General features: G+C 40.6%; 1 protein-coding gene across 13 annotated transcripts in view; it reads left to right on the top strand.

The window, feature by feature from the left end:
• The first annotated feature begins 1,219 nt into the window (after window positions 1-1,219).
• Kbtbd12 (kelch repeat and BTB domain containing 12) overlaps window positions 1,220-6,000 on the top strand; it is a 79,653-nt gene continuing 74,872 nt past the window's right edge. For 3 of the 13 annotated variants that reach the window (XM_076567288.1, XM_042274484.2, XM_076567289.1), the window contains exons 1-2: window positions 1,311-1,449; window positions 5,224-5,341. The gene's annotated coding sequence lies outside the window, so the exon portion shown is untranslated. Of the gene's footprint in view, window positions 1,598-5,223; window positions 5,342-6,000 lie in introns of all 13 variants that reach the window. The other 10 variants (XM_076567284.1, XM_076567286.1, XM_076567285.1 and 7 more) reach the window with 7 other exon arrangements.

Genomic DNA, 6,000 nt, shown 5'->3' with positions numbered 1-6,000 from the left:
AACATATTTATGGGTGCTAGATTGAACACTTAAAACAAATGAAAGGCAAAATTTATATTGTACATATTTTACCACAAAGATTTTTTTTTTAAGGCAAAAGAAGAATGTGCACCAGAGTGATACAACCTGAGAAGGACTCATCTCTATAACCTCAGCTTGGGGAAGTGGGGGTATTACACAGTGTCTCACGTGCCCCATGCTACCCTTGAACTCCTGATCCTCCTACCATCACTTCTTGGGTGCTGGCATTACAGGTATGCCCAACCACCTCCAGCTTGATCCTGACTTTTAAGAGGAAGGAATCGCACCCAAAAGAATCAGAACCGTTTCTAGAAACTGTAAAACATCCAGGAGACAGATTCTCTCCTAGAAACACATGCCCACTGGCACCTTCATTTCAACCCATTGGGAAGACATTTTGCAATTCTGATCTCCAGAGCAGTGAAATGTTAAATGTAAGGTAACATACCGTGTTAAAGCCATTGTTTTGTTTTGTTTTACACTAACTGACTTAATACTGCTTCCTTACCCACAAAGTAGAGGCTCTGTTAACACTTCTCAGGGGTTAAGTTTGCTATCCCAGCAGTACCCTCAGCTGAGAACAGAATTCAGTCTTTCCTCGGGAGTAGGGGACATATCTGCTTCTTAAGGCAACCTGGCCCCACAATCAGGAGCTGATTCAGGTCCGGTTGCCAGCTGTAATGAATAAAAGTATAGAAAAACCAAACCAAAAGAATGAGTTGCTTCTAAATGTGAATTGGTCATGTGATATCATTATACTTTAAAAAAAAAATAGAGGTTGTATGTCTGAATTTTATTTTTACTGGGTTCCTGTGTTTATTCAGCAACCCCACCATAGACCATTCTCAATGAGATCACACAGAGGGCTTGAGGTTTGCAACGTTTAAAAACTAAGTGAAAGATCTGTCACCTTAAAAGATCCGACTTCCAAATTCTCTTTTAGAAGATGTCCTTTAGGCTCCTGATAGACCATCCTCGTCCCTAGCACACGGTCTGGCACGGGAAGTCTCTGGCCAGTCCTTGCCTGAGGCAACCTGGAGGCGCCGCGGTATGGAATCGGCGCGGGAAGACCCCGCGCAGGCGCAGAGCACTTGCTGGGTGGGGGACTGCCGTGGACTAGGTGTGGAACTGGCGCGGGAAGACCCCCCCCCTGCGCAGGCGCAGACTGCCGCGCGTGGCCGGGCCGCTTCCCGCGCAGAGACGGAGCACCTGTTACCTCAGGGTGGCCGCTAGCGTCGTCCTTGTCCACGCTGGGCGCCGTCCGTCCCCCGCACCCCCCTCGCTCTGTCTATTTATAGCGCTTGTCCGCACTGGCCCATTTCGGGCAATGTGGTCAGCCCGGCCCGGCGGTGGTGCCCTCGACCCCGCGGCGTGCCCAGTCACGGCGCCATCGCGGTGGAACGAGCGAGCGGGGCCGGGCGGCAGCAAGTAAGTAAGAAAGGGCCTAGAGAGGGGATGCAGCGGCGAGGGTCAGCTGCTTCCCTGTGGCGTGATTCATTTGCGTGCTCTCCATGATGATGCCCTTCCCCAAATGACCCGTTCCGTCCCAGCTAGACTCTAAACGCCAGCCATGGAGGTAAGGGCTCGCCTGCCTTCCTAGAGCCCCTTAATAATGCAGGGTTCGGTTCGTTTAAATTCAATCAGCGCTGAATGTATCCCTGGGCAACTCTCTTAACTTTAAAGCCAGGAATATAATTGCCTTGCATTTTCCCCACATGATTCTTAAGAGCAACTAATGAGCTATAATGCATATTAAAGCGCTTGGAAAAAGTATAAAGAACTGCGAGTGCAAAACATTGTCAGCGCACCAAAGGAAAGAGAAAAGAAAGCTTATTTGTCTTTATCATCTCTGTGATTCGTTATTACATGCCTTGTGTATGTTTGAGGGTGAATTATTAGTATTAAACAAATCAGGGAAACCACACCAGCGGGAAAGCTGAGAGTACATTTAGGGTGGTATGCATTTTCAGAGCTATCTCCTGCCACGTTGGTAAATGTAGGACTGGGGAAAGCTGGTGGTGACCGAAACAAAATACAGCAAGGGAGTAAGTATAACATTATAAACCAGGGGGCGCAAACTTAAATGGCTGTAAAATAATCTACAAGGAGAGAGGTGTGAAAAGCAACATAGGATGAATAATGGCTGACCCTTAGGTCTTAGTAAAGCTGGGCAGATGAGCTGCTTGAGCTGCAGTTGGCCTTCCAGGTCACATGGGGAATGTGAATTGTTGCCATATCTTACATTTTTTTTTCTATAGATTTGGAAATGTTTCAAGTTTGCTTATTGAAGCTGATGCAAGCTTCTGCTGGCTCTTCCCCAAGAATGAGGCCTCTATCTTAGAGAGCAAATAATGGCTATGAATTAATTTTGAGGGTAGGAGTGAGAAGTCGGTGTCATAGTGCAACAAATTTTATAGGCAAGAAAACCTTCTGTGTGAATTTTATAGTTGGACAAGAGGATAATAACGTAAAGTTTAAAAGCATGGCTTAAGCAAAGTAAAAATCTCCAAAACTGACATATACATGAAAAATATAAAGGGGTGGGGGCAGACATGGTGGCACGTGCCTTTAATCCCAGCACACAGGAGACAGAGGCAGGCAAGATCTCTGTGAATTAGAGGCCAACCAGGGCTACCTAGAAACACCTTGTCTCTAAAACTATTTTTAAGACAAAGAGGAGGGGGAATACAGTTATTAGGAAAGATCTAGAATTTAAAAAAGCATTAATTTATCAACCAAACCATGCCAAGCAACTCTCACATGCCAAGTGTCACCACAGACATAATAAAAATAGAGAAGTGAATAAAACATAAAGCTCTTTACTTCAAGAAAGTGGTCTCTGAGCTGAATTTTGAAGAGCTGGACAAGGGAAGAAGGATGTTCCTGACACAGAGAATTACATTTATGCATTAGCATTGCTAGTCCTTTGACTCCACAGAACATCTACCAGGAAGGAGAGTCGGGAAACGGGACAGGCAGTGGGGGGGGAGCCCCGTTACCAGGAGCCTGCCCCGCTGGAGTGAGTGGTGGTGAAAACAGGCCCTTGATAATTGTTTTTAAATGTGAGGCAATAATTTTCTCCATGGTAATCACTGACTTTATAAAGGCCTTCTTAATAAAGGGCTTTGCTTTAAACATAGGAACTGGGACATAATTTTCTGATGTCATAATGTTGACATTTCTTGGTTTGTTAACCCAAATCTGTTGAAGGCAATTTTGGGAAAACTAGATCTTGGAGCCCTGTCCTAGTCACTTTTTGCTCTTCTGTTTTTGTTTTGTTTTGGGGTTTTTTTTGTTTGGTTGGTTTTTATAAATAAAAAAGCAAAGCTTTGGTGTTGATCATTTCTATCATGGTTGTAACCTATTCACTGTTCCAAACATTTTTATGGGGGAAATAAACAGGTAAGAATTCTGAACCTAGTAACTTCCATCACACAGGTCAATGTTAAAGAAATGAACAAGGAAGAGGGGGTTGGGAGGATCTCCACAAGATTTCAAAGCTGTTGTCATTCCGGCCACATAGGAGGTTTCTGTATTTTCTCATCACTCATAACTTGGGCTGCCTACACTTTGATATGTAAATTTACAATATATGAAAATTCATAATGTATCTATTATTTCTCTGCATATGACATATCAGATAATGTACAGGCATCATTTATAACACGGCTAAGGTTTTCAGAAGCCATAAGTGATTAATATTAATACAATCTTTTAAGCACACTTCATGCAGTTTTCAAGATATACAAAAGGGCTTAAAGAACAATGAAGTGTGGATTGAGTCCTCACCCTACAGCTAGGGGAATTAAACATTTATACAGTTGAAACTCCTTGTCATTCTTTGCTGTTGGTCTCCCTTTCTTCCACACCCCGTGAAAACAACCACTCTCCATTGCTTTATGTTCCAGTACAGTTCCAGTACAGGTTCTTAAAAATACATAATTTTTAACCTTTTTGTTTTGGTGTTTCCATATTTACAGAAAAAATCCAGAGATAATATTAAAAATTCTTGTAATACACTTTACCAAATTCACCAACTATTTATGTTGTCAGAATATATTATCTACACTACTCTATTAGAACAGCATACTGTATTGTATATTTTAAACACATTAGTAGTATGCAGCATGTATTCTAGTCTTTTTCATAACCATGTTTTTGATACATGAAGATCATGTTTATTAATTTTTCTGCTGTGCAATATTCTTTTGAGTGAATATATTATAGTCTTCTGCTAATTGTGGTTTTTGCTAAAGGTGGCTTTTGCTATTTCAAACAGTGCTGCTATGAATTTTAATTACTCTAACTTCTGCTGAAGATGGAGAATTTTCTTAGAAAGGAAAGCTTGGTCATGTATCAGTCATTATTCAGAAAAAGTAGTAACTGTAAAGATGATAAAATCAAATATTGTAAAAGCAAAACATTTTTTAACTTTCTTTTTATTTATTCTTTGTGTCATTCACATCATGATTCCCAGTCCCACCCATCTCCCTCCCCCAGAATGAAACAAAATAAAATTTTTTTAAAAAAAGGGCGGGGAGAGAAGCGGGGAGAAAGAGAAAGCTCGTCCTGGAAGCTGCAGTGTGACACAGTGAGTCACGCACTAAACCCCATTATCCATACATTTTTACATGCAGGCGTTCATCTCAAAGAATCATTGGACTGGTTCGAGGCCCCTGGTCTCTGAAAGCAAAACATTTATGATGTAAAGAAATTGACATTTTTGCCCCCCATTAAATTTATAGCAGTGTACTTCTCTAAACTAAATATAATGGACTTGGGTGTAACTGCATTTTGAATTTGCAGAGTAATTAGGCTTTATTCTTGTGATTTATATTTATCTTTGCTACTCATCTTTCTCCATTATTATGAGTACTATTATTATGAATGCATCAGTTCAGTCTGCTATAAATTGGAGCAGAGAATAACTCCCCATTGATATCATTGAGAACATTTATACAATTTTGTTTTGCTGATGAAAGGAGAATGTACTCTCTGCCCTCATTATGAGAAAAAGTTTCTGTCAGCTCTCTCCATTTATGAGCTGTATCTGTATCCACAAGTGATTTGTGTATGGACTCAAATTATTTTTGTTTGAAAAATGTTTGTACAGGTGTGGCCTGCCTTCACTTTACCAAGTAGATTTTATAAAGCTAATTGCATGCATAACCTTATTGGTTTCTTCCAACTATTCCCACACAGTTCTCAAAAGAAATCCCAGGGGAAGAAGCTAGAACTTAAAGAGGCTATGAAACATGTTCATATTACTGGATTACCACAGACAAGGAGTCAGACCAAGGCCTCGGTAACCAAGCCCAAGGTCAGTCCCTAACTGCAGAGCAGTATTGTTTGCTGAGTCACTGTGATGGTAAAATATACCTATTGTCCATTTGGGGGCTAAAGACTGAAAAAAAACTGCTTTATTTAAAGATTTATCCCCATTGTTCAGATGAAGAAACCAAGATTTAGGAAAGTTTAAATCATTTTAAGATGACAGCAAGTCAGTGAGCTGCTGGCCTAACCCCCGTCTGCCACACCAATACCTTCTCTGCTCTTTAAATGTAGAGACAATGCTGAGAGTATTTTTGAAGTGTGGTGGCTGATGTAACATCCAGGCTATTTTTTTTTTCAAGATTTCAACAAGCAAATTAATTTTATCTGTAAAGCCAAAGCAATTAGAATACCTTTCAGGAGTCTATAAACAGCAATTAGAAAGAATAGGTACTTAGCAAATGTGTATGTCCATTTTAACCATTCACAGTAAATGATTCTTCCAAGTGTTTGAAACTGTTGTTTCTCTTTTAAAGGAAATTGAAGGGGTTTTGTTGTTGCTATTTGTATAAGCCAATGTTTGAGAAAGAGGAACCACATCCCAAAACGCCATTTGTTCAAGAGATTGACTGTAGCTATAATAATATAGATATAGATATGAACAAACAGTTGATATTTTCAAAGCAGACAACCAATTCTCAAAACTCT

Source organism: Peromyscus maniculatus, chromosome 3 (assembly GCF_049852395.1).
Source record: "Peromyscus maniculatus bairdii isolate BWxNUB_F1_BW_parent chromosome 3, HU_Pman_BW_mat_3.1, whole genome shotgun sequence".
Classification (NCBI taxonomy): domain Eukaryota; kingdom Metazoa; phylum Chordata; class Mammalia; order Rodentia; family Cricetidae; genus Peromyscus; species Peromyscus maniculatus.
This window is presented reverse-complemented; position numbering and strand designations above follow the sequence as displayed.